The sequence below is a fragment of the Octopus sinensis genome, linkage group LG11 (assembly GCF_006345805.1).
Source record: "Octopus sinensis linkage group LG11, ASM634580v1, whole genome shotgun sequence".
Taxonomy (NCBI): Eukaryota; Metazoa; Mollusca; class Cephalopoda; order Octopoda; family Octopodidae; genus Octopus; species Octopus sinensis.
Window position 1 is genome coordinate 25,592,008 of NC_043007.1, and position 26,906 is coordinate 25,618,913.

A 26,906-nucleotide genomic window follows, 5' to 3' on the forward strand; every position below is an offset into this window, starting at 1 on the left:
CGCTAAGTAACAGGGACGTAAACACACCAGCATCGGTTGTCAAGCAATGCTAGGGGGACAAACACAGACACACAAACAAACACACATACATATATATACATATATACGACAGGCTTCTTTCAGTTTCCGTCTACCAAATCCACTCACAAGGCATTGGTCGGCCCGGGGCTATAGCAGAAGACACTTGCCCAAGATGCCACGCAGTGGGACTGAACCCGGAACCATGTGGTTGGTTAGCAAGCTACTTACCACACAGCCACTCCTGCGCCTATACTATACTGCGCTGCCGTGACCAGGATTTCTGCGTACATTTCATGTTTGACTCCAAGTAAATAATAACTTGTAAGGGAGAGAGGTGGGGTGAAGGAGAGAAATGGTGAGAGAGGGAGGTGGGGGTAAGGAAGAGGACGGAGTAAGAAAGAGTGGTGGGTAATGTAGAGAAATGGTGAAAGAGAGAGAGAGAGAGAGAGAGGAGAGAGCAGTGGAGGGTAATAGAGAGATGAGGAAGAGACAGAGGTGTGAGTGAAATAGAGAAAGAGAGGTAGGGGCAAAAATGAGGGAGAGAGAGGTGGGTTAAAAAAGGAGGGAGAGACGGAGGAAGGAGTTGGGTAAGTGAGATAGAGAAAAATAGTTGGGGGTAAAACAGAGGAAGAGGGGGAGGCGGGAGTGAGATAAAGAGAGGTGAGTTAAAAAAGGGGGAGAAAGACAGAAAAAGGAGTTGGGTAAGAGAGAGAGAGAGAGAGAGAGAGTTGGGGGTAAGGTAGAGGAAGAGAGAGGTGAGAGTAAGGGAGAGAAAGGGAAAGAGAGATAGAACAAGGAGCTGGGTGAGAGAGATAGAGAGTTGGGATAAGGTAGAGGAAGAAGGAGGTGAGAGTAAGGAGAGAAAGAGAGGTGGGGTAAGGGAGAGGAAGAGAGAGAAATGTTTATAAAGTTGAAATCTCTGTATTTACTCAACAGCCTATTATGATCAGATTACATGTGATCAAGTCTTGTGTTTGGAAAAAAAGATAAAAATCTACCGGAATTTTCTTTCATTTTCCATTGACTTGATCAGAATGAAGAGGGGGAGTACACGTGACCTATTTTAGGGCCACCCTGAGACTGTTGGTAGGGAGGGAAGAACGGAAGTAAGGAAGGAAGGAAGGAGGCTAGCCCTAGACTGGGGGTGGGGTGGGTGGTAGATCTGACTTGAATGCTTGCATCAGAGATGCACCTAAATTAAAAGCACCTGAGGCCCAGGTGGGTGAAGGCGTGTGGCCTAGTGGTTAGGGTGTTGCACTGACAATCGTGAGATCTTGGTTTCGATTCCTAGACCAGGCGGTGTGTTGTTTTCTTGCGCAAAACACTTCGTTTCATGATACTCCTGTCCAGTCCAATCAGCTACAGATAACTGACCCCAACAACGGACTGGTGACCCATTCAGCAGGGGAGGTTATAACCTCCGGGCATTTGCGATAGTTTTTGTAGAGTTACTCTTTCACTCTTTTGCTTGTTTCAGTCATTTGACTGTGGCCATGCTGGAGCACCGCCTTTAATCGAGCAACTCGACCCCGGGACTTATTCTTTGTAAGCCTAGTACTTATTCTATCAGTCTCTTTTGCTGAACCACTTAGTTACGAGGATGTAAACACACCAACATCGGTTGTCAAGCAATGTTGGAGGGGACAAACACAGACACACAAACATATAACACCGGAGCAATCTCAAGATTAATCAGCCGAAATTGCTAAGATGATCTGTTCTTGACTGATGACTGAGGGCTCGATGTCCCGCCTGTGGTTCTCGTCTCTGTGGTGTTTATGTTCTCCATGTCTGTAATTATTTTTACTGTTTACCTATATATCTTATATATATATATATATATATATATATCTCTTCTCTTTTCACTTGTTTCAGTCATTTGACTGCGGCCATGCTGGAGCACCGCCTTTAATCGAGCAACTCGACCCCGGGACTTATTCTTTGTAAGCCCAGTACTTATTCTATCGGTCCCTTTTACCGAACTGCTAAGTGACGGGGGACATAAACACACCAGCATCGATTGTCAAGCAATGCTAGGGGGACTAACACAGACACACATACATACACGCACACACGTATATATATATATATATATATATATATATACACACACACATATGTACGACGGGCTTCTTTCAGTTTCCGTCTACCAAATTCACTCACAAGGCTTTGGTCAGCCCGAGGCTATAGTAGAAGACACTTGCCCAAGGTGCCACACTGGGACTGAATCCAGAACCATGTGGTTCATAAGCAAGCTACTTACCGAGAAATTAGTAATAGGATAAGTTCTTGGTTTTTTTTTTTTTTTTTTAAAGTTCAAATACAGAGAATCTTGCCTCTCACAATATAGAAACACTTCTCATGGTACCAGCAGACAAAATGGAAAAGGGGTTGCCATGGATAATAGCAAGCGAGATGTGCCGGAATATTGACTTGTTAATTTTAACTCCTGGTCAGCCCTGATCCAACAAACCACACCTGTAAGCAAAAGCATTCCAGCTATGACCATCCTGTTTTTTTTTTTTTAATTTGGGTACAGTTTATCTGGGAATACATTTTTTAATATGCTTTTTTTTTTTAATTCAAAGTTAGTATGACGTGATATGAAGGGAATTTGGCTGTTATTTCTAGCTGGTTGAGCATCAGCATTACAGGTACAGGGTTTCCTCTCATTGATTTGTTTTCTCTATCTCTCAATACCTCTTACTTTCTCTGTCCCTCTTTCTCTCATTCTCTCCTCTTTCTTTCTTATTCTTTCTCTCTCCTACTTTTCACTCTTCCTCTCTTCTTACTCCCTCTTTCAATCTTCCCTCTCTTTCTTACTCCCTCTCTCTTTACACCCTCTCTCTTTCACTCCCTCTCTCCTTTCCCTCCTACCTCTCCCCTCTCTTACTCGTTTTTCTTTCTCCCTCCCTCTTTCTTTTCTCTCTCTTCTCCTCATTCCCCGCCCTCTCTTATTCCATCTCTTCTCTTTTTCTTTCATTCTTTCTTTCTTGCTTTCTTTCTCTCCTTGTCACTTGCTCCTTCTCTCTCTTACTCTCCCTCTCTTATCCCCTTTCTCTGATACTTCCTCTTTTTCTCCCTCTGTCAGTTGCTCCTTATCTCTCTTTCTCTCTCTCTCTCTTATTCCCTTTCTCTCTTACTCCCTCTCTCTCTCTTGTCACTTGCTCCTTCTCTCTCTCTCTCTCTCTTATTCCCTTTTCTCTTACTCCTCTCTTCTCCTTCTGTCACTTGCTCCTTCTCTCTCTCTCTCATTCCCTTTCTCTCTTACTCTTACTCCCTCTCTCTCTCTTGTCACTTGCTCCTTCTCTCTCTCTCTCTCTCTTATTCCCTTTTTCTCTTACTCCCTCTCTTTCTCCTTCTGTCACTTGCTCCTTCTCTCTCTCTCTCATTCCCTTTCTCTCTTACTACCTCTCTTTCTCCCTGTCACTTGCTCTTTCTCTCTCTTACTCTCTCTCTCTCTCATTCCCTTTCTCTCATACTACCTCTCTTTCTCCTTGTCACTTGCACTTTCTCTCTCTCTCTCTCTCTCCTTCTCTCTCCATCTCCCCACCCAACCACCCCTCTGCCTCTCTCATCACCTCATCTGTTACAATAGGTGATTATATAAACATTCAGTAAGTGATGCAGACTATTTTCTATTCTTGTTGCCCAGAAATAATCAATTGATTTGATTAATTTTGGCATTGGAGTAATTTTTTTTTTAACAGTTTAGTAATATTTTTATTAATAGCTTCAGGGAAAATATATGGGTTTTTTTAATTAAAATGCTCAAAAATCGCTTTTTGAAAGAAAAAAAAAAAAAAAGAAAAAAAAACCCGAAAAAGACGAAAAATTAGTTAAGTAAGTTTAAGAAATAAATAAATGAGTTTTTTAAAAATATGTTTATTTTATTTCAAAATAAACATTTCTTTTTAAACAAAAATTAGAAGTGTTTTAAAGACATTCTGTTTTAAAATAAATCATTTTTCATTTCATAAAAATAAGTTTGTTTTTCCTTTTGCATTTACCCTGAAGGATTAAAAGATATTCTTGAAATCAACGTGGAATGTCCCTATGTGGATTCTGGATCTGCTAGAAATAGCAGTCGAATCTTCCTCTACGTGAACTCAAAGTGTTCTTAGAAAGAGGTTTCATAAAACATAGTCCTAGGGTATACTGTTTTTTTGGTTTTTTGGGGGGTTTTTGGGGTTTTTTTTTAGGTAGATGGGGAGGGAGAAAATATAGGACTGTCTTGTTGGAATTTCTTTGATCATATTCATAAAGGCCTGTGCATTCAGAGTTGGTTCGGTGCTAAAACAGCTACAATGACAACAACAACTGGAAATTTATCATGCATTATATTTTAGACTGCTTGTCTTTTGTTTTTCCAAGAATACTGAGTTGCTTTTAAATGGCAGCTTTATGTTTTCAGAGACCGATGTGAGAGAGAGAGAGAGAGAGAGAGAGAGAGAGGTGGGGTTGGAGGAAAGCGTGTTTGAGAGAATGCTTGTGTGTGTGCATGTAAAGGGAAGAACCTGTGTGTGTGTGTATGTGTTTGTGTGTCAGAGAAAGAGTGGTGGAGGAGGAGGAAACAAAGCAATGTATTTGAGTAAGTGAGAGAGAGAGAGAGAGAGAGAGAGTTGGGAAGGCAATAGTGTGAAAGAGAGAGAAAGAGAGAGAGAGAGAGGGAGTTGGGAAGGCGATAGTGTGAAAGAGAGAGAAGAGAGAGAGAGAAGAAGAGAGGAGAGAGGAGGAGTGGGAAGGCGGAGGTGGTAGTGTGGAAGAGAGAGAGAGAGAGTTGGGAAGGCGATAGTGTGTGAAAGGAGAGAAAGAGAGAGAGAGAAGAGAGAGGGAGTTGGAAGGACGATAGTGTGAGAAGAGAGAGAGAGAAGAGAGAGAGGAGAGTTGGGAAGGCGGTAGTGTGAAAGAAGAGAGAGAGAGAGAGTTGGGAAGGCGATAGTGTGAAAGAGAGAGAGAGAGGGAGTTGGGAAGGCGGTAGTGTGAAAGAGAGAGAGATAGAGAGAGAGATAGAGAGAGAGAGAGAGTTGGGAAGGCGACGGTGTGAAAGAGAGAGAGAGAGAGAGAGAGAGAGGAGAGAAACTTTGTGTTGGTAATACAAGATGTAATTTTCCTTATTTTCTTTTTTTCTTTTTCTTTTTCTCTCTCCCCCCCCCCCCCCCAACCCCATGTTATTTTTATGGTTGCGCTTTGGAAGTCCCTGCAGTCAGCTAATAAATCCCCATGCAACAATGTGCAGCTAATCAAGGTGCAGCACATTTGCTAGCCTCACCGTCTGGATTGACCCAACCCCGTCTCCACCTCCTCCTCCACCTCCTCCTCTTCATCCTCCTCCTCCTCCTCCTCCGCTTCCCCCCCCCCCCCCCCCGGAGCTGTGTAGTCTGCTGTGCAGTTTCATGTTTAACGCACAGCACACAGTTGCTATGAGTATGTGTTTGGACTAGTTTACTTCTTGGAACCTCTCTGATGGTAGCTGTTGCAGACAGACGGCATTGAGGCTGGAAAGTGATCGTATCCAATGTGTGTGTGTGTGTGTGTGTTAGCCGACGGTTTTTGATTAATCTGAGATCATAGAATGTTTACAGTCCAGATTAATTCATAAGTATTGTTTTAATTATCAAAACATATTTTATCGTGGTGCAGCAAGCAGGTGCAGGAGGCTGTGGTTATTGCTGCATGTGCTGGTGCAGCAGACTTTGTCTTTGTGCCAAAAATTCCTGCTGAAATTGAAAAAAAAAACAAAAAAAGCAAAAACAAAACAAGAAAAACAAAGAAAAATATCCCTGATTATATTGGCTAAGAGACACATTCATAGCTGTGTGGTTAGGATGTTTGCTTCGCAATCACATGCTCTTGGGTTCAATCCCATTGCATGGCATCTTGGGCAAGCTTTTTTTCTACCATACCCTTGAGCTGGCCACTACTTTTACTTTTACTTGCTTCAGTCATTTGACTGCGGCCATGCTGGAGCACCGCCTTTAGTCGAGCAAATCGACCCCGGGACTTATTCTTTGTAAGCCCAGTACTTATTCTATCGGTCTCTTTTTGCTGAACCGCTAAGTGACGGGGACGTAAACACACCAGCATCGGTTGTCAAGCAATGCTAGGGGGACAAACACAGACACACAAACACACACACATACATATATATATATATATTATATATATATATATATATATACATACATACGACAGGCTTCTTTCAGTTTCCATCTACCAAATCCACTCACAAGGCTTTGGTCGGCCCGAGGCTATAGTAGAAGTCATTTGCCCAAGATGCCACACAGTGGGACTGAACCTGGAACCATGTAGTTCATAAGCAAGCTACTTACCACACAGCCACTCCTGCACACTACTTTGTGAGAAAAATATTAGATGAAAACTACTGAAGTTTTGTGTGTGTCTCTGTGTGCTCCTAGCTTTGGGTAAAAGAAAATACAGGAGGATCAGTTAATTATGATTTTATTCAACATGTTCCCCCTCTCAGATTCACACACTTATTGTGGCAATCCTTCAGTTTTTCTAAGCCCTGTAAAAGAGCTCATAAGGCTGGGCCTCCAACCAAGCCTATCATGGTACCTTTAAAGCCAGGGACTTTTCAGCAACCCCTAATGTACATGTTCTCTTTCTCTTTTTAATGTAGAATAAATTTTTAGTGGCCACCCCTACTTGGTAGCAAAGTTGTGAAGGAAAGCATCTTGTTTTAATCATCATCCTTTAAATTTTAAGGTCTTGGACCCATGTGGCTGAGAAGCAAGCTTCTTACCACACACACCACACACACACGACAGGTATCCTTGTAATTTCTTTCTACCAAATTCACTTGCAAAGTATAGGCTTGCCTGGGGCTATAGTAGAAGACACTTACTGAAGGTGCTGCACAGTGGGACTAAACGTAAAAGTATGTTGTTGCCAAGCAAACTTCTTAATCATACCACCATGCCTATGGCCCTCTGGTGTGTGTGTGTGTGTGTCTCTTACTCTTTTACTTGTTTCAGTCATTTGACTGTGGCCATGCTGGAGCACCACCTTTAGTTGAGCATATCGATCCCAGGACGTATTCTTTGTAAGCCTAGTACTTATTCCATTGGTCTCTTTTGCTGAACCGCTAAGTTACGGGGACGTAAACACACCAGCATTGGTTGTCAGGCAATGCTGGAGGAACAAACTCAGACACACAAACATATATATACATATATACGATGGGCTTCTTTCAGTTTCCGTCTACCAAATCCACTCACAAGGCTTTGGTCGGCCCGAGGCTATAGTAGAAGACACTTGCCCAAGGTTCCACACAGTGGGACTGAACCCGGAACCATGTGGTTGGTAAGCAAGCTACTTACCACACAGCCACTCCTGTGCCTATCCATACAGCCACTCCTGTGCCTATCCACACAGCTACTCCTGTGCCTATCCACACAGCTACTCCTCCTGCGCCTATCCACACAGCCACTTCTTGCTTCTTGTGGAGATTTTGAATATAGCTATTTGGAAGAATGTAATGGACACTTAAAAAAAAAGACAGCCTCTGTTTTATTGAAACTATAATAAAATGGTGTGTCATCATTGGTTCCATAAACATTGGTTACAATCTTTTAGACATTTTCATTTCCCCGCTGTTTCCATTAAGAGAAAATACAAATTTTAGCAGCTTGTTCACCTTCACAACATGCTCCAGTTTCTTCAGCTAAACCATCTGCAAAAGGAAACTAACTGTGTTTTCTAAATCAATGTACAAACAGACTTGAAATGTGTGCAATAAACAGAGAGGGAAAATATAATCAGTATTTTCTGTTTTTTCTTCTATTTTTCTTTTTCTTTCTTTTGCTTAGTTTTTATGAGAAAATGCGTTTGAGGCATTGTGAGTTTATTGCTCTATTATACTAGTACTGGTGTTGACCAATTGTTCAAATAATCATTATGTTGCATATCTCGGTATCTTGGTAGAAAAATCATTAGCCAAATAGTTTTATTTGTTCAGCAATGATTATTAAAAACTTCCAAGTGGTAAATATATGTACTTTTTATTAGGTTTTTCTTTAGTTGTTTTTTTTTTTGTTTATAGTTGTTTTTTTGGTTTTTTTTGGTTTGCTATTTTGTACACAATCTCGGAAACAGGCTGTGTGGTGAAGAAGCTGGACTGAACCAGAAGTTGGATTGAAGCATCATGGCTTCAGGTTCAATCTGACCACATGTTACTGTATGACATTTTGGACAAGGCCTTGAGCAGAGACATGCCTTGTGAGTGATTTGAGGGAGATTTGGCTGCTCTTTGCAACAAGAAGTTGGATTGAAGCATCATGGCTTCAGGTTCAATCTGACAACATATTACTTCTGTGTGACATTTTGGACAAGGCCTCGAGCAGAGAAATGCCTTGTGAATGATTTGAGGGAGATTTGGCTGCTCTTTGCAACTGGTTGCACAATCATGTAGAGAACTACGGTTTTTCAAGCTTTTGTAGTTCAGAACTCATTTCCATACAACAGCATTTACAAATGCCTCTTCTCCATGTTTTGCATGAAAATAAATAAATAAAAGTACAAAGGAAAAAACAAAGAGAAAAAGATGAAAAACAAAACCAAATTATTTCTGTCAGAGACAATTTAATTTTGCGCAGTGGTTTATTACTCCAACTTTTTTAGATATTTCCTTGGACTAGTGCCCACGAAGTTAATTTTTTAATGGAAATTTACAGTTGGAATATGTATGTATATATGTATGTATGTATGTATTTATATATGTATATATATATTTATATATATATATGTATGTTAGATGTGTGGAAGGTACACCATACTTAATTATCATTACTCCACCTAATCTGAAAAAGCAACAACTTGCCAAAGACTATATAAAGCCATGTAGAACCCTAGTATAGCACAGTCTGATGAAGCTGAGAAAGCTGAAACTTTGAAGTCTTTGCCAACCTTTTACTTGTAAAAGTCTAATAAACACGCACTCTGCTAAAGTGTATTGAGTAATCTTTCAGTTTAATGTTAAATTGTTTTTATATAGGATTTGACTTACAAACAGACATTAATGTGTGTGTGTGTGTGTGTGGAGGGGATACCGTTTTTACTCTTGTTTCAGTCAGTTGACTGTGGCCATGCTGGAGCATCGTCTTCTAGTCAAACAAATTGACCCTAGGACGTATTCTTTGTAAGCCTAGTACTTATTCTATCAGTCTCTTTTGCTGAACTGCTGGTTTACGGGGGTATAACCACACCAACATCAGCTGCCAAGCGATGGTGGAGGAACAAACATAGACACACACACACACACACACACACACACACACATATGACAAGCTTCTTTCAGTTTCCGTCTACCAAATCCACTCACAAGGCTTTGGTCAGCCCGAAGCTATAGAAGACACTTGTCCAAGGTGCCACACAGTGGGACTGAACCTGGAACCATGTGGTTGGGAAGCAAGCATCTTACCACATGGCCATGCCTGTGCCTATGTATATATATATATATATATTATTAATATTTAGCAGAAGTAACAGAGTGACTCAAGGCTTGAGAATTTTGTGCGAGATTGAAAGCCTGTGAGTTTATATAATTGTTGATAAACATACATACACACACAGACACACATATATACAAACACATTCCACTCAGTGGAGGGGTCTTGTCTTGCTGACCTCAAGTGCTGTGCCCGAGGAAGAGCAGCCAGTACACTCTGTAAAGCGGTTGGTATTAAGGAAGGGCAAATCCAAGTGTAAGAAACATGCCAATGCAGACATTGGAGCTTGGCACAGCCTCTAACTCATTGGTTCCTGTTAAACCATCCAGCCAGCCCATGCCAGCACGGGGAAAATCAATGTTTAAATGATGATGATGGTATACACACACACAAGGTGGCAAGCTGGCAGAAACGTTAGCACGCCAGGCGAAATGCTTAGCAGTATTTCGTCTGCTGCAATGTTCTGAGTTCAAATTCCGCCGAGGTCGACTTTGCCTTTCATCCTTTCGGGGTCAATTAAATAAGTACCAGTTACACACTGGGGTCGATATAATTGACTTAATCCGTTTGTCTGTCCTTGTTTGTCTCCTCTGTGTTTAGCCCCTTGTGGGTAGTAAAGAAATAGGTATACACACGTGCTTGTAGGCACACACACACACACACACACTCCTTTGATCATAGGTCTGCTGGATCATGACTTAATGATTGTGTGGTCAGCCTGAAGCCTTCTTTCTTGTATCATTAGTCTAAGTAGAGTTGTGTGTCTTGCCTCAGGCCACAGAGCAACATCACTGACGTCCTAGAGTGCACCCAGCACACACTAAGGAAAGAGGTTGGTACTAGAAAAGGCATCCGGCCATAGAAACCATGCCACAACAGACCGTTGGGAGTCTGGACAGCTCTCTGCTAGCCAGCTCCATGCCAGACTGTCCAACCCATGCCAGCATGGAAAGCGGATGTTAATCATGTCCAATCTTCTTTGAAGACATATCTGGCCATGGAGAAATATGAAAGCTGGCCACAGGAAAGGTATCCATCCATGGCAAATCTGTCTCCATTATCTACATCATCATCATAGTTTAACGTCCGCTTTCCATGCTAGCATGGGTTGGACGATTTTGACTGAGGTCTGGCGAACCAGATGGTTGCACCAGGCTCCAATCTTGATTTGGCAGAGTTTCTACAGCTGGATGCCCTTCCTAACACCAACCACTCCGAGAGTGTAGTGGGTGCTCTTTACGTGCCACCGGCACAGGGGCCAGTCAGGCGGTACTGGCAACAGCCACGCTCGAATCCTTTTACACTTGCTGCCAGCACAGGTGCTAGTAAGGCGACTTTGGTAACGATCACGCTCGAATGGTGCCCTTTTATGTGCCACTGGCACGGAAGCCAGTTGGCTGCTCTGGCAACGATCACGCTTGGATGGTGCTCTTGGCTCCCTACTAGCATGGGCACAAGTGCCAGTAAGGCGACGCTGGTAATGATCACGCTCAGGTGTGGAAAAGGTGTGGTTTTCTCAAGACCTCTATCCATTAAATATGTTGGCACTAACTTATTTGAGAAATAGATGTAACTGGAAATTATTCCAAAAAAAAAAAACTCACTCATGATCAGACATTTTCCTGATATGCTATTGTTTCGTTTCTTATTTGTGATTAAATTAAATTTATTGTTAATTAAAACTGAAACAGATGAACGTTTTTTGGGGGGTTTTTTTGCTGCATACAAGGAAAATGTTTTTCTGTTTCTGAGACCGTCTGTCTGCCTGCCTGCCTGCTTGTCTGTCTGTCTGTCTGTCTTTCATTGCCTGTCCGTCCATCTTTCTGTCTGTCTGTCACTGCCTGTCCGTCCGTCTGTCTGTCTCTTTCTACCTGTCTGTCTGTCTGTCACTACCTGGCCGTCCGTCTGTCTGTCTCTTTCTACCTGTCTATCTGTCACTGCCTATCCGTCCGTCTGTCTGTCTGTCTTTCACTGTCCGTCTGTCAGTCTCTTTCTGTCTGTCTGTCTGTATCTACCTGTCTGTCTGTCACTGCCTGTCCGTCCGTCTGTCTGTCTCTTTCTACTTGTCTGTCTGTTCTGTCTCTTTGTTTCTCTCCTTCTCTCTTTCTCCCTCTAACCCCCCTCTCCACACACACAAACATCCCAGTGTCCTGCTTTCTCACCTTCCAGTCGACGATTATTTACTTCACATTTACACATGTGAAAATCTGTTTCTCTTCTCCTCAATCTCCGGTTGCTGTTTATTGCACCGTCAAATAAACAGATCTTTTCCCTACTTCAACAACACATAAACTAACATCTCGGACGACCAAGCGACTACAGCATTGCTTCATCCATGCAATACCTGATTATTGGCGATCTTTCGTCTCTAGTAGACCTTTCCGTCGATTTCCGTAAAAAAAAATTTTTTTTTTTTACATATGGGCTTGCGGGAACTTTTGAAGTAATATACATACATATACACATACACCGAGTAAAAAATTTCAGTTATCTCTTTCTTTCACACATTACTCTGTCTCTTCACACACACTAACAGAAGCACTTCACTTACACAACATACTGTCTGTCTCCCACACCCCATCAAACACACACACACGCACGCACACACACATGTCCATCAATGCTCCCATGCACGGTAACTTCAAAAGAACTTCCCTCCTCATACAATCGCTTTCTCTTAGTCTCTTTCGCTCTCATTACTTCAAAAGTTCCCGCAAGCCCATATGTAAAAAAAAAAAATTTTTTTACGGAAATCGACGGAAAGGTCTACTAGAGACGAAAGATTGCCCGTTTCTCTACTTCAACAACGCGTCCTCCTCTACTTAAAAACAGCATAAACTAAACATCTCGGACGACCAAGCGACTACAGCCATTGCCTCATCCATGCAATACACCTGATTATTTGCTTGTACAATATGGAAATCAAGGATATTTTGCATCCAGTTTGAAATCCAGATGTTTAAGTGCTGATTGTCGTAATATCTCATTGAACAAGGCAGATATGAGGCTGGTGTGTGTGTGTGTGTGTGTACGTGATATAAGCGACACGGTATGAGTCAGTGTTTGTATTACAAGCACGTGGTATAGTGTTTGTAATCTCTGCTGCGGCAAAAGCTGTTTTTTTTTAAAAATTTTTTTGTCATTTGATGTTTGCTTTCGGCCAGATGGAAGACAAATTTAAGATTGCGTTAGATCGCGATAAAAGCATGGTGTGTGTGTGTGTGTGTGTGTGTGTGTGTGTGTGTGTGTGTGTATGTATGTATGTATGTATGTGTGTGTATGTATGTGTGTGTGTGTGTGTGTGTGGTCAGAGAGAGGAGGTACTTGCAAAAAAATGTCATGAGTTGAAGCAGCAGCCCTACAATAAATATACAGCATATTGTGTGTGTGTGTATGACAGGTGTAGATATAGATGTGTGTGTTTGTGTCTATATATTAGACAGACAGGTAGATAGATAGATAAACAGACAGACAGACGGACGGGCAGGCAGATAGATCGGTGTGTGTATGTATGGATTAGATTCAGAGAATGAAAGCTAGATAGCGTGTGTGTGTGTGTGTGGTATTTATAAAATGGATCTCCATCACCTTCAGTGATATCATCATCATCATCATAGTTTAACGTCCGCTTTCCATGCTAGCATGGGTTGGACGATTTTGACTGAGGACTGGCGAACCAGATGGCTGCACCAGGCTCCAGTCTTAGTCTTGATCTGGCAGAGTTTCTACAGCTGGATGCCCTTCCTAACACCAACCACTCTGAGAGTGTAGTGGGTGCTTTTTACGTGCCACAGGCACAAGGGCCAGTCAGGTGGTACTGGCAACGACCTTGCTTGAATCTTTTTTACACGTACCACCGGCACAGGTGCCAGTGAAGCGACGCTGGTAATGATCACAGGCGGCGAGCTAGCAGAATCGTTAGCACGTCGGGCGAAATGCTTAGCGGTATTTCGGCTGCCGTTACGTTGTGAGTTCAAATTCCGCCGAGGTCGACTTTGCCTTTCATCCTTTCGAGGTCGATAAATTAAGTACCAGTTAAGCACTGGGGTCGATATAATCGACTTAATACCTATGGTTGTCCCCTCTATGTTTAGCCCCTTGTGGGTAATAAAGAAATAGGTAATGATCACACTCGAATGGTGCCCTTTTACGTGCCACGGGTATGGAAGCCAGTTGATCAAGAGAGTTGCCGACTCATTGAATTTGTATAAAGTGGCTGAGTATTCTGCAGGCATTTTAAATGTAATTCAGAGGGAAAATGATTGTCACAGAGCGAAACAAAGTCGGCCCTTTTTCAATTACAGATACTGTCTATAATGATGGTCTTCCAGAAAGATTACTTACAATCTACCTTGATTTCACTCTCAAGACTTAGGTTGACCCAAGGTTATGACAGAAAACACCTGCCTAAAATGAAATGCTGTGGGATTGAACCCTGGACGTCTTAATTATTATGAAAACTGAACATGTTAACCAATCAGGCATACCTACATGTTAAATGTGTGCGTGTGTTTTTGAAATCTGCCAGGGTACTCATGTAGATGGACTCTTAATCCAACTAACTGATACTAGGGTATCCAGTGGAGGCGCAATGGCCCAGTGGTTAGGGCAGCGGACTCGCGGTTATAGGATCACGGTTTCGATTCCCAGACTGGGCGTTGTGTGTGTTTATTGAGCGGAAACACCTAAAGCTCCACGAGGCTCCGGCAGGGATGGTGGTGATCCCTGCTGTACTCTTTCACCACAACTTTCTCTCACTCTTACTTCCTGTTTCTGTTGTACCTGTATTTCAAAGGGCCGGCCTTGTCACTCTCTGTGTCACGCTGAATATCCCCGAGAACTACTTTAAGGGTACACGTGTCTGTGGAATGCTCAGCCACTTACACGTTAATTTCACGAGCAGGCTGTTCCGTTGATCGGATCAACCGGAACTCTCATCGTCGTAACCGACGGAGTGCTTCCACTAGGGTATCCATATAGGACAACCCCTCTGAGCCCTAAATGTGATAAAATGCACTCTGTACTCTCTTTTGAATAGTTGGTGTTAGGAAGAACACCCAGCCATAGAAAACATGACAATATCTTTATCTTTTATAAGGTATCAAGTTGGCAGAATCATTAACACACCAGGCAAAATGCTTAACAACATTTTGTCTGACTTTACATTCTGAGTTCAAATTCCACCAAGGTCGACTTTGCTTTTCATACCTTTGGGGTCAATAAAATAAGTGCCAGTTATATGGCTGGGATTGATGTGATTGATTTACTCCTTCTCTCAAAATTGCTGGCATTGAGCCAAGAATTGAAACCAAAATCTTTATCTTCTGTCTTATACTTGTTTCAGTCATTAGACTGTTGCCATGCTGGGGCAGCACCTTGAAGACTATTTAGTTGAGCGAATTGACCCCCAGTACCTATTAACAGAACAAGTCTTAGTAAGTAGGAAGGCTGTCAAACTACAATCCCCTTCAGGTAGATAGCCCTGCTCGATCTGTAGAAAAGGCGTGGGTAGAAACTCAATACGATGTACCCGGTGTAAGCTATGGACACATAAAGGTACAGCAATATCAAAAGAAGGTTAACCGGGAAAATAGTTTTTGTGTGTGGCAGATACACAGGGGCAATAAACACTGAAGATGTACAGAAAACAGATTCCATCACTTGAGAGGAGGAAAAACTAGAAGTAGTTGATAGCTTCTGCTACCTAGGCGACCAAGTCTGTAGTGGGGGTGGTTGCTCTGAGAGTGTAGCGGCTAGAATAAGAATAGCCTGGGCAAAGTTCAGGGAGTTCCTAACTCTGCTGGTAACTACGGGCCTCTTGCTCATGATGAAAGGTAGACTGTATGATGCTTGTGTGCGAACTGCCATGCTACACAGCAGTGAAACAAGGACCATGACTACTGAGGACATGCGTAGGCTTGAAAGAAAGGAAGCTAGTATGATCCGCTGGATGTGTAATGTCAGTGTGCATACACGACAGAGTGTAAGTGCCCTGAGAGAAAAGTTAGGCATAAGAAGCATCAAATGTGGTGTGCAAGAGAGATGACTGTGTCGGTATGGTCATGTGTTATGTATGAATGAGAACAGCTGCGTGAAGAAGTGCCATTCCCTAACTGTGGAAGGAACCTGTGGAAGTGGTAGACCTAGGAAGACATGGGATGAGGTGGTGAAGCATGACCTTCAAACATTGGGCCTCACAGAGGCAATGACAGGAGACTGAGATCTTTGGAGTATTGCTGTGATTGAGAAGACCTGGCAACTAAAGTGAGACATTTATAGATTGTAAATTTATTCTGTCCAGTTACATATCAGTATAGTGGTCGTTTGCAAACTCCAGAGGGGACACTTTTATTTCCCCTTAGCCCTCACATCACACAGTTGTTAATGTTTATTTGAGTTGGGTCACACCCTTCCAATTGCTATAGATCCGTAATGCATCTTATGGCTGTGCCTGTCACCTGTGTAGTGAGGAACCCTACATTGGGGAGTGGTAACGACTAGGGTAGGATAGCTGACTGCTTATTGTGATCATTCCTCTTTTGGTTTCTTGTAGCTTTGCTCTCTTTTACAAACCCAGTGAACATATATTTCCTATTTCAAAGAAATTAGAACAATATATATAAGACCCAAGTTAAAAAGATTCTCAACTCTTCAACTTCTCTGGTTGACATTAAGACACCCATCCCCAATAGGGGCCTTAACTCCCACATTTTAGAGTTCCATGATCTCCATTTTTCAGAAGCAAAATCCTTTTAACAGATTCCGTAAGACTGGAATTTTAGAATCGGTGCATAAAGATCAGTAGTATGGGATACATGTGTCATAATCAGAATTTTTTTAGGGTGCGTAAAGAGGGAAAGAACCCTTATCTGCAATTTTGATGAAATTGGAATCAAAGGTATTCCAGTTCATTAGAGAAAATATAACAGAAAAGTCTAATTCTTCAATTGCATGTAACACGGGCAACGCTGGGTGTCTCTGCTCGTACATAATAAAATAGAAATAACGTGAATAAATAAACCTTACATTTCACAGAGCAATCTGAATGCTAAAAGGTTAAGAGTTTGCCATTACCCTGAGCAACTAATTCTCTTAGCCAATGCTAATTCATTATACATGCATTGGATCAGGGCACTATTTCTGCCCCTGCCCACTACTGTGTGTTTACTATGATACATCTACATAATCATGTTATATTGTTTTGGGCCCATGATAGTTTGTGACTTTTGTACCAACATGGACTTAAGATACATATTGAAGCAGCAATTTATTATATTATTATTATTATTATTGAGAGAGCAGTGCATGCCATCATAGTGACACTGGGGTAAAATATACGAAACCCAGTATACCCATCATGACTACCCGTCTGATAAGGGTACACCAGGCACATGCATCACAACCATATATGCGCGACATGGTGATCTCATATCAAGATAAACAGCGCGTGACCTTGTAGGTGGGGCCCAGTTAGAATTTTCTCTGGTCGAGTAGCCCATCCCACTCAAAAGGTCCCTGAATAAGGGTTGTTTAAGGATGTTGAACGAACCACCCATGTTTCCAAAGGTGAATTATCCAAACCTCTAAGAATTCCATTCAACACACGGCTATGATGCTCCCCCACTACTTCTGCTCATGATCAGAGATGCATATATCGTCAGCCACTAAGGTACATGGTCAACTGGTTAAGGTCAAACAACTGACAAGCAAATCTGTGGTATTGAGCAGAATATTTGCTGTAGCCCATCTTTTATACCAAGACAAAACAATGTACATGATAACACTTCCAATCAGTTAAGATCAGAAGCCACGTGGGCCACTGCCTGGTACTGCATCAGGGCATTATTATTATTATTATTATTATTATTTTTTAGCTTATCCATGTGTAAGTTTGGAGTAGTAATTCCACTGCCACGAGTAACCATTCATTTATATCACATGGTTTTGAGATTCCCTGCTGGCCAAAACCAGCTTCGTTTACTCAGATTATTAAATCAGTCAGTGTCCAGAACAAATTGTCTGCTCGTCCAGATTCAACAATAAGTGTGTGTGTGTGTGGGCAGGAATTGCATAATGCGCCATACAGCATGGGAATTTATTAATTCTATATAAGGACATACGAGAGATTTGTTTGTGAAAACGATTTTTGTGGTTGTGACATCTCAGAAAGAACTTGTAAATCTGTCTAGAGAACAAAAAAATACCATGATTTCAAACATAGTTGGTAGAAGGATGGGGATGTGGAGGATATCTCTCTTTCTCCTTCTCTCTCTCTCTCTCTCCTTCTCTCTCTCTCTCTCTCTCTTTCTCTCTCTCTCTCTGACTTTAATGCTATCAGAAACACATATATTATCTGACCCAGACTATTTATATATTCATGTTGTAGATAAGACCAAATGTTATAGACCAAGGCTACATATGTGTGTGTGTGTGTGTGTGTGTGTGTGTGTGTACACATGTGTGTGTATTTGTTCCCCTCCACTGCTTGACAACTGTTGATGTCTTGTTTGTGGCCCTATAACTTTCAGAAAAAGAGACCCCATTGAATAAGTACCGGGCTTGAAAAGTAAGTATTGGGGGTTGATTTGTTTGACCTAAACTTACAAAGCAGTGTCCCAGCAAGGCCACAGTCCAAAGATTGGAACAAGCAAACGATACAAGTACACAAACCCACACACATAAATACACATGCACACACACACACACACACACACACAAACCCAAACACACATGCACACACAGACACATGCACACGTAAACACATACACACATAAACACATGCTCGCACACATAAGTACACGCGCATGCACACACATGTGCACACACACACACACACACAGAATTAAATAATGTTTAGAATCCTGTTCAAATGCATTGCTCTTGTGTGTGGGTGATGAATTCATACAGTTGTTGCTGTATGGTCCCTGCTCAACCCCCAACTGAGCGAACCTGGGGTTAAAGACACTTGATCATTTTGCTTTTTTTGCCTAACTAGGATTCCACTGCACAATGTATCCTTCCTTTCTTTTATGATGGTAGGTATGATTCGAAGTGGATTTAGCTGCTGTTTCTATATTAACGAGTGACCACATAGAAGCCCCTTGTTGGCTTGCAGCTTGCATTGCTGTTGATGTTGTTCAGCCTAAAAGATCAACATTGATTTGAGAAGACCTCTGACTAGATGCATTCTAGCTGAGAGAATCCCGTCTCGTCTTCATATTTAGTGTATCTAGGAGTACATTTTTTTTTTTTACTTGTTTTAGTCATTTGACTGCGGCCATGCTGGAGCACCGCCTTTAGTCGAGCAAGTCGACCCCGGGACTTATTCTTTGTAAGCCCAGTACTTATTCTATCGGTCTCTTTTGCCGAACCGCTAAGTAACGGGGACGTAAACACACCAGCATCGGTTGTCAAGCGATGTTGGTGGGGGACAAACACAGACACACAAACATATACACACACATACATACATATATATACGACAGGCTTCCTTCAGTTTCCGTCTACCAAATCCACTCACAAGGCATTGGTCGGCCCGAGGCTATAGCAAAAGACACTTGCCCAAGATGCCACGCAGTGGGACTGAACCTGGAACCATGTGGTTGGTAAGCAAGCTACTTACCACACAGCCACTCCTGCGCCATTACTTAATGTGTCCTTTTATGTGTAGGTTGGAATCGAGTTGTTACCATAGTGCGTCTTCTCGTTTCTATTAAGTTGGAGTCTGGCTCGATGCCAAGCCGAAATGTATCTTTGTTCTGTCTTTTGTATCAGTGTCTTCTTCATCATTATTGATCTGATGAGCTTTCTCTTCCAGTACTCTCTGTCAGGACCTTTAAATGTGTTACTCGCTTCCCTTCCCAGGCTCATTGTTTTCTCTGTTGAGCTTCCTGTTAGATCAGGGGTTCTCAACCATTTTTTTATCTACAGACCCCTTTCATTGCTGTTTTATTCTGGTGGACCCCCATTGCTATTCAATGTTTAAAAACTATCCTCTGTGTGAAAAGTCTGGCTGCATCTGAAAGTATGAAACAAAAATAAACACAAAATTTATTACACGAATCTGTTACCACCACGACAGTCAACTATTTGACGAAGAAAACACGAGTTTGATGTTGAATACATCCACAAATTTTCCGCTCAGATAGCTCTTCCCAAGACTGCAAAATGGCTTCGTGCAATTCATGCTTCGTTGTAGGGTTTTTCAGTTCAACTTTATCGGCCAAAACTTTGAAAATGCCCTCATCTAATGGATTCCACATGTAAACATGTGTTGAATAGAACTCACTGAATAAATCTTAATTAACTGTGTTGTCAATTGTATGCACCTGACATATGCTAACGTGTATGCAGCCAGACTTTTCACACAGATAGTTTTATAAAATGCTATTTATTAATATTTTCACACATTAACTTGTGTAGGTTGAACTATACAAAATGCCAGAGAAAGAAACCTAGCTGCTTCTTGCAATACGTACCAATACATACATCTAAAACAAAAATTTTTTCAGGGGCTCTTAAAATACTATTGTGGATCCCCAATTTACTATTTTATTGTGTGGACCCCCCAAAATCTTATATGGACCCCAGTTGAGAACCACTGTGTTAGAGAGAAGTAATTTTATTCTGGTAGCTTCTTTCCTTGAACTGCTGCTCACTGGAAATTATGACCGTCCCTTTTTTTTTTTTACTCTTGTCTATGATATTCAGTGCTTTAAGCTTTCTGTCAATTGATGTCTTTTGAATTTAATACAGTTCTATATTTAAGAGATGAGGAATTTTGTACATTATTTACATTTGACAGATATTTGTCCTCATCTTGTTTGTTGTTAATACAACATTTTGGCTGATATACCCTCCAGCCTTCATCAGGTATCTTGGGGAAATTTCGAACCTAGATTCTCATTCCTAAGGTATTTTTCGATGTTTTATTATTTGGGGGAAATGAGTACGAGTGGCTGTGTGGCAAATAGCATGCTTACAAACCACATGGTTCTGGGTTCAGTCCCGCTGCGTGGCATCTTGGGCAAGTGTCTTCTACTATAGTCTCGGGCCAACCAAAGCCTTGTGAGTGGATTTGGTAGACAGAAACTGAAAGAAGCCCGTTGTATATATATATATATATATATATATTGGCCTGCTCGCTTAGCCAGCGGGGTGGCGTCGTTCGAAGGCTAAAACAATGCGAACGCATTGTGACCAGCGATGTGTAGCAACATCTGATGGTCTGGTCGGTCACGTGATCACGTGATATATATATATATATATGTATGTTTGTATGTGTGTGTGTATATGTTTGTCTCCCCAACATCGCTTGACAAACAATGCTGGTGTGTTTACATCCCCATAACTTAGCGGTTCGGCAAAAGAGACCGATAGAAAGAATAAGTACTAGGCTTACAAAGAATAAGTCTTGAGGTCGATTTGCTCGACTAAAGGTGGAGCTCCAGCATGGCCACAGTCAAATGACTGAAACAAGGAAAAGAGTAAATATTGTCATGATATCAAACCAGGCCTGGCTTTGGATACAGCTTTGGATAGACAATGTTAGTTTTGTGGTTTTGCAGTAAAATGCCATTGTGTTAACACTACAAAAATAGCAATCAGTGGGATGATCTGTTTGATCTCATGGGTATAGCAAGTTGTATTGATTATTCATTTCCTTTTTTTTTTTGTTGTTGTTTATGTTCAACCAATCACGCAGTTCATTTGAATAACAAGCAGAACAGTTTCAATGTGGTGCCCTCTATTTGTGTTGGTTATCTGTATGATAATCAAAATGTATCTTCTATATTTTTACACAAACTGCTGTGAAAGTTTATTGCTCTTGTACTCGTAAAAGTACAACGACAGCAAAAGCACTCGGAAAGTGCAGACCCCCGCCAAGCGGCTCATTGTAAGATAGATACGCGAGTAGAATTACTAATAGAGAAACGAAAATAAACTTTGGAAACAGCAACGCCACCATAGGTTGTGGAAACAACGAACGTGTTTTCAAGGGAGATAATCAAAGAATGTAACATTGTAATGCTTCATGTAAAGTAAATATAACAAATGAAAAATCCTTCAAGAATCCATAAAAGTTCCCGGATCACTACCAAAATTTCATCATCAGTTCCTTGTGTCATTACCAACTTTTCCTGCAAGTTTCTTCAAATACCGTTCACGACTTTTTGAGTTATTTTGCACACAGACAGATGGACAAACCAACGCTGATGAAAACATAACCTCCTTCCTTGGCAAAGATAAAAAGGGTCTGAGAGATTTTTACATTAACAAGAGTATTGCCAGTTGACTAACTGCAGTACACGTGGCAACTATTTTGAAAAAAAGGAAGAAAAAAACTGGTTTCATTGTAAAAGATACACTTTTGTGTATTTTTAAAAAATGAAACCAGTTAAAAGTGCTGGCTGTGTGGCAAGAAGTTTGCTTCCCCGCCACATGGTTCTGGGTTCAGTCCCATTGCTTGGCATCTTGGGCGAGTGTCTTCCTCTGTAGTCTTGGACTAACCAAAATCTTGTGAGTGGGTTTAGTTAGTTAGTTAGTTAGTTAGTTAATTTGGCTCAAAAGCAAATAGCAAGGCCATGTAGGGGGACATGGAGTTAAGTACAGGGTGGTGTTCATGTAAAGAGGTCAGGCCACTTGAGGTCCAGGGAGGCTTTGAACAAAGCGGTCGTCGGCATCTTCACCATCTCGTCTGGCAGCTTGTTCCACGGATCCGCAACCCGGACGGAGAAAGCTCCTCTCCTTCGATTTAGATGGTACATGGAAACTGAAAGAAGCTTCTCATATATATATATATATATATATATATATATAGATGATATATATCTGTGTGTGTACCCCAGTTTGTAGTTGTCCCCCACCAACAATTGACAACGGGTGTTGGTGTGTTTACATCCCTTTAACTTAATGGTTCAGCAAATGAGTCTTATAGAATAAGTACCAGGCTTTAAAAATATAAGTACTGGGTTGATTCATTTGGCTGAAAATTCTTCACAGTGGTGCTCCAGCATGGGTGCAATCAGATGACTGAGACAAGTTAAGTATGAAAGCTAAAGACCCCCAAATCATCTTAAAAATTATTTGATGGCTAGTGTTATTAGTTGCTGTTTAACCTCAGGTGAATAATGACGTTCATCCTTTGTCTTTTAAGACAGGGTGGACATGACTAGAAGATGCGAATATATATTTTCCTTTCTTTCTTTAAAATGGAAGGGTGTAATTTATGGAAGGTTTGGCTGCTGTTCATGGTAATTTGAACGAACAAAGTAGAAGGCTTCTTGTCGTTGAGGTTGAAACAATGATACTGAGTGTCCAACTAAACAAGCCTGGCACTTATTGAGCCTGGTATAATGGATCCATCCATCCATCCATCCACATACACGTACTCTTTACTCTTTTACTTGTTTCAGTCATTTGACTGTGGCCATGCTGGAGCACCGCCTATTAGTCGAGCAAATCGACCCCAGGACTTATTCTTTGTAAGCCTAGTACTTATCCTATCAGTCTGTTTTGCCGAACTGTTAAGTTACGGGGACGTAAACACACCAGCATTGGTTGTCAAGTGAGGGAGGGGGCAAACACAGACACACAAACATACGCATAGACACACACATACACACACACACACACACACACACACACACACACACATATACATATATATGACAGGCTTCTTTCAGTTTCCGTCTACCAGATCCAGTCACAAGGCTTTGGCTGGCTCAAGGCTATAGTAGAAGACACTTGCCCAAGGTGCCACACAGTGGGACTGAACCCGGAACCATGTGGTTGGTTAGCAAACTACTTACCACACAGCCACTCCTACGTCTGGGAGTACGTTGCTTAATGTTAAGCAAATTAGAAAGGAGTGCTCAATGCAGGTTGCAGAGGATAATGTCTTGTGTGTGTGTGTGTGTGGTGAAGACCTCCTTCGGTCATGAATGACCATGGGATTGCACCTAGAAAGTGACCCTCCAAGGCACAAGTCCAGGCAAGGTTGTTTATGGAAGATCAGCTGTTGCCCATGCATACCAGCCTCTTCTCTCCACGTTACCGATGTTATCCAAGGGAAAGGCAAGGGGGCCGATACAGCTTGGCACCAGTGACGTCGCAACTCATTTCTACAGCTGAGAGAAAGAGAACTGGTGCAACGTGAAATAAAGTACCTTGCTCAGGAAAAAAAAAACACAGACTGGTCAGGGTATCGAACTCACTACCTCACAGTTGTGAGCCCAACGCTGTATTCTCGTGGCAGCGAGAACAGCGACACTATTGAACTGGCAGAAACGTTAGCACACCGGGCGAAATGCGTAGCCGTATTTCGTCTGCCGTTACGTTCTGGGTTCAAATTCCGCCGAGGTCGACTTTGCCTTTCATCCTTTCGGGGGTCGATTAAATAAGTACCAGTTACGCACTGGGGTGGATGTAATCGACTTAATCCATTTGTCTGTCCTTGTTTGTCCTCTCTGTGTTTAGCCCCTTGTGGGTAGTAAAGAAATAGGTATTTCGTCTGCCTTTACGTTCTGGGTTCAAATTCCGCCGAGGTCGACTTTGCCTTTCATCCTTTCGGGGTCGATAAATTAAGTACCAGTTACGCACTGGGGGTCGATGTAATCGACTTAATCCGTTTGTCTGTCCTTGTTTGTCCCCTCTGTGTTTAGCCCCTTGTGGGTAGTAAAGAAATAGGTATTTCGTCTGCCTTTACGTTCTGGGTTCAAATTCCGCCGAGGTCGACTTTGCCTTTCATCCTTTCGGGGTCGATAAATTAAGTACCAGTTACGCACTGGGGGTCGATGTAATCGACTTAATCCGTTTGTCTGTCCTTGTTTGTCCCCTCTGTGTTTAGCCCCTTGTGGGTAGTAAAGAAATATATTGATAATGTGTGAGTGTAGGGATGTTTAAACCTGAACAGATCGGCCGAAGGAGTCATTGATCGATGTTCTTGCGTTTTAAGAATCTCTGGTTTGTTTTAGATGGTTAGACGTTTGTGACAGTAGTAGTAGGAGCACTCCGTCGGTTGCGACGATGAGGGTCCCAGCTGATACGATCAACGGAACAGCTTGCTCGTGATATTAACGTGCAAGTGGCTGAGCACTCCACAGACACGTGCACCCTTAACGTAGTTCTCGAGGAGATTCAGCGTGACACAGAGTGTGACAAGGCTGGCCCTTTGAAATACAGGTACAAGAGAAACAGGAAGAAAGAGCGAGAGAAAGTTGTGGTGAAAGAGTACAGCAGGGTTCACCACCACCCCCTGCCGGAGCCTCGTGGTGCTTTAGGTGTTTTCGCTCAATAAATACTCACAATGCCCGGTCTGGGAATCGAAACCGCGAGTCCGCTGCCCTAACCACTGGGCCATTGCACCTCGTTTGTGACAGTAATTTATTAGGTACTAGTAGTATCACCCGGCGTTGCTTGGGTTTGTTTCCACCCTTTAGAATTGGAATTTTTGAAAAGTAAAAATGTTGCATTATGTAGCTTGTTATTCTCTTTAAGTGAACATTTTTCTGGTTGAAATACACAGAAAAATGGTGACACAGCAGTCAAAATATCGTTAAAAAATAGAGATTTCCATAGAAAAAAAAGCACCTTTTTGATGTAAATAATTTTTGATGTTAACATGGTCCGATTTGAATATTTTCTTCTACGGAATGAAGAGCAAGCCTTCTTCTATCATAGTCTCAATTTTGGTCAACTTGCGCCGCAGGGTCTCGGAGGGGATAGTGTTAATTGAAGGCTACCAAACCTGTCACACACAGACAACTTCAGCTTTATATATAGAGAGATATACTAGCATGCGATTAAATCACTTCCAACACTACAATAATGAAATAATGAAGTGGTTCTCTCGTTGATTTATGTCAAATTATATAATATATGTTTATTAAACTTCGAAGTCACTGTCAGCTTTTTTGCTTGTAAAAGTTATGTATCGTATTATAACATAAAATATTACATAATGTCCATTTTCCCATGCATAGATTGTACAACTAGGTAAACCTAGCCAGCTTGTATTAATACATCGTTTCCCTCGCTATCCTTTGCCATATTTTTTACGGTTGGGTGCCTTATAAATATTTATGGGAAAACATTTTTCGACGATACTTCGTCTGACAGGTGCCTTTCTTGCGAGAAATTTACACAATCTCTCTCTATATAAAGCTGAAGTTGTCTGTGTATGGCAGGTTTGGTAGCCTTCAACTAACACTATCCCCTCCGAGACCCTGCAGATCATGTTAAGACAAAAAAATTATATACATCAAAAAGATGCTTTTTTTCTATGAAAATCCTTATTTTTTACGATTTTTTGACTGCTGTGTGGCTATTTTTCGGTGTATTTCAACCAGAAAAATGTTCACTTAAAGAGTATAACAAGCTACATAATGCAAGCTTTTTACTTTTCAAAAATTCCAATTCTAAAGGGTCGAAACAAACCCGAGCAACACCGGGCGATACTGCTAGTAATAATGATATAATATTTCGGAGCTTTACTTGTCAGGCGATTTGATCTGAGAAGCATAAAAGTCATATATATATGTATATATATTAACCGTTGAAAAACACAAAATGACTGTTAACTTCACTTCAACATTTATTATTTGGTGTCAAAATTCTCTTCGTATTAACTACAACCTCGTCACTGACACGATTCCGTTGCTTAATCTTTCTATATAAAAGAGAGGTTGTGTCTGTCTCCTACGATTTAGATTCCTAACTACTCCCACATTTTACGGTGCAGTTTAACCAAAACCGGGTATCTTATGGTCGTGATTCATATCGAGCCCTTCTGGGTATTAGCGCGCGTCTATGATGAGTCTACGATTTTAAAAAAAATTTACCATCATTTTTTCCATTTTAATGCATTTTTTTCGCTATTATATAAGTAACTCTCTAAAAATGTCTACGATGAGTCAACGATTTAAAAAAAAAATTACCACCATTTTTTTCCCAATTTTAATGCATTTTTTTTGCTATTTTTTGGCTATAACTCTCTAAAAATTCCTATATAGTTATTTCCCTTACAAAACCGAGCAACGCCGGGCGATACTGATAATTTAATATAATAACGAGTTTGTGTCTATGTGGTGGCCTTTCGTCGACTTTCACGAACGATATCCCAGTTTGTCAGTCACTCTATTTTAATGTGCGTATTTTATTGATATTGTACCCTTAATGTAGAATCAGTATGATTTAGTTTTATGAAAATGGGGTACGGTCCATTTGAAATATATACAAAAATAAAAATTATGTGGAATTCCTCAATATTCCACAAATCTGTAACGTTCGCATTCAGCGTGAAGCAATGCGTGCGAGTCACACCTCTTGAGAATTACAGGAATATATTGTAAGCATAACTAATGCAGGGGAGATAATTTCATTTCTCACAAAAATTACGTCCCTTGAGCATTTAAT

The 26,906-nt window shown here is 41.4% G+C and overlaps 1 protein-coding gene across 2 annotated transcripts in view; it reads left to right on the forward strand.

Annotated features, from left to right (window-relative positions):
* Positions 1–26,906, forward strand: part of LOC115217204 (F-box only protein 11-like) — a 285,200-nt gene that overhangs the window by 199,673 nt on the left and 58,621 nt on the right. The window lies entirely within an intron of this gene.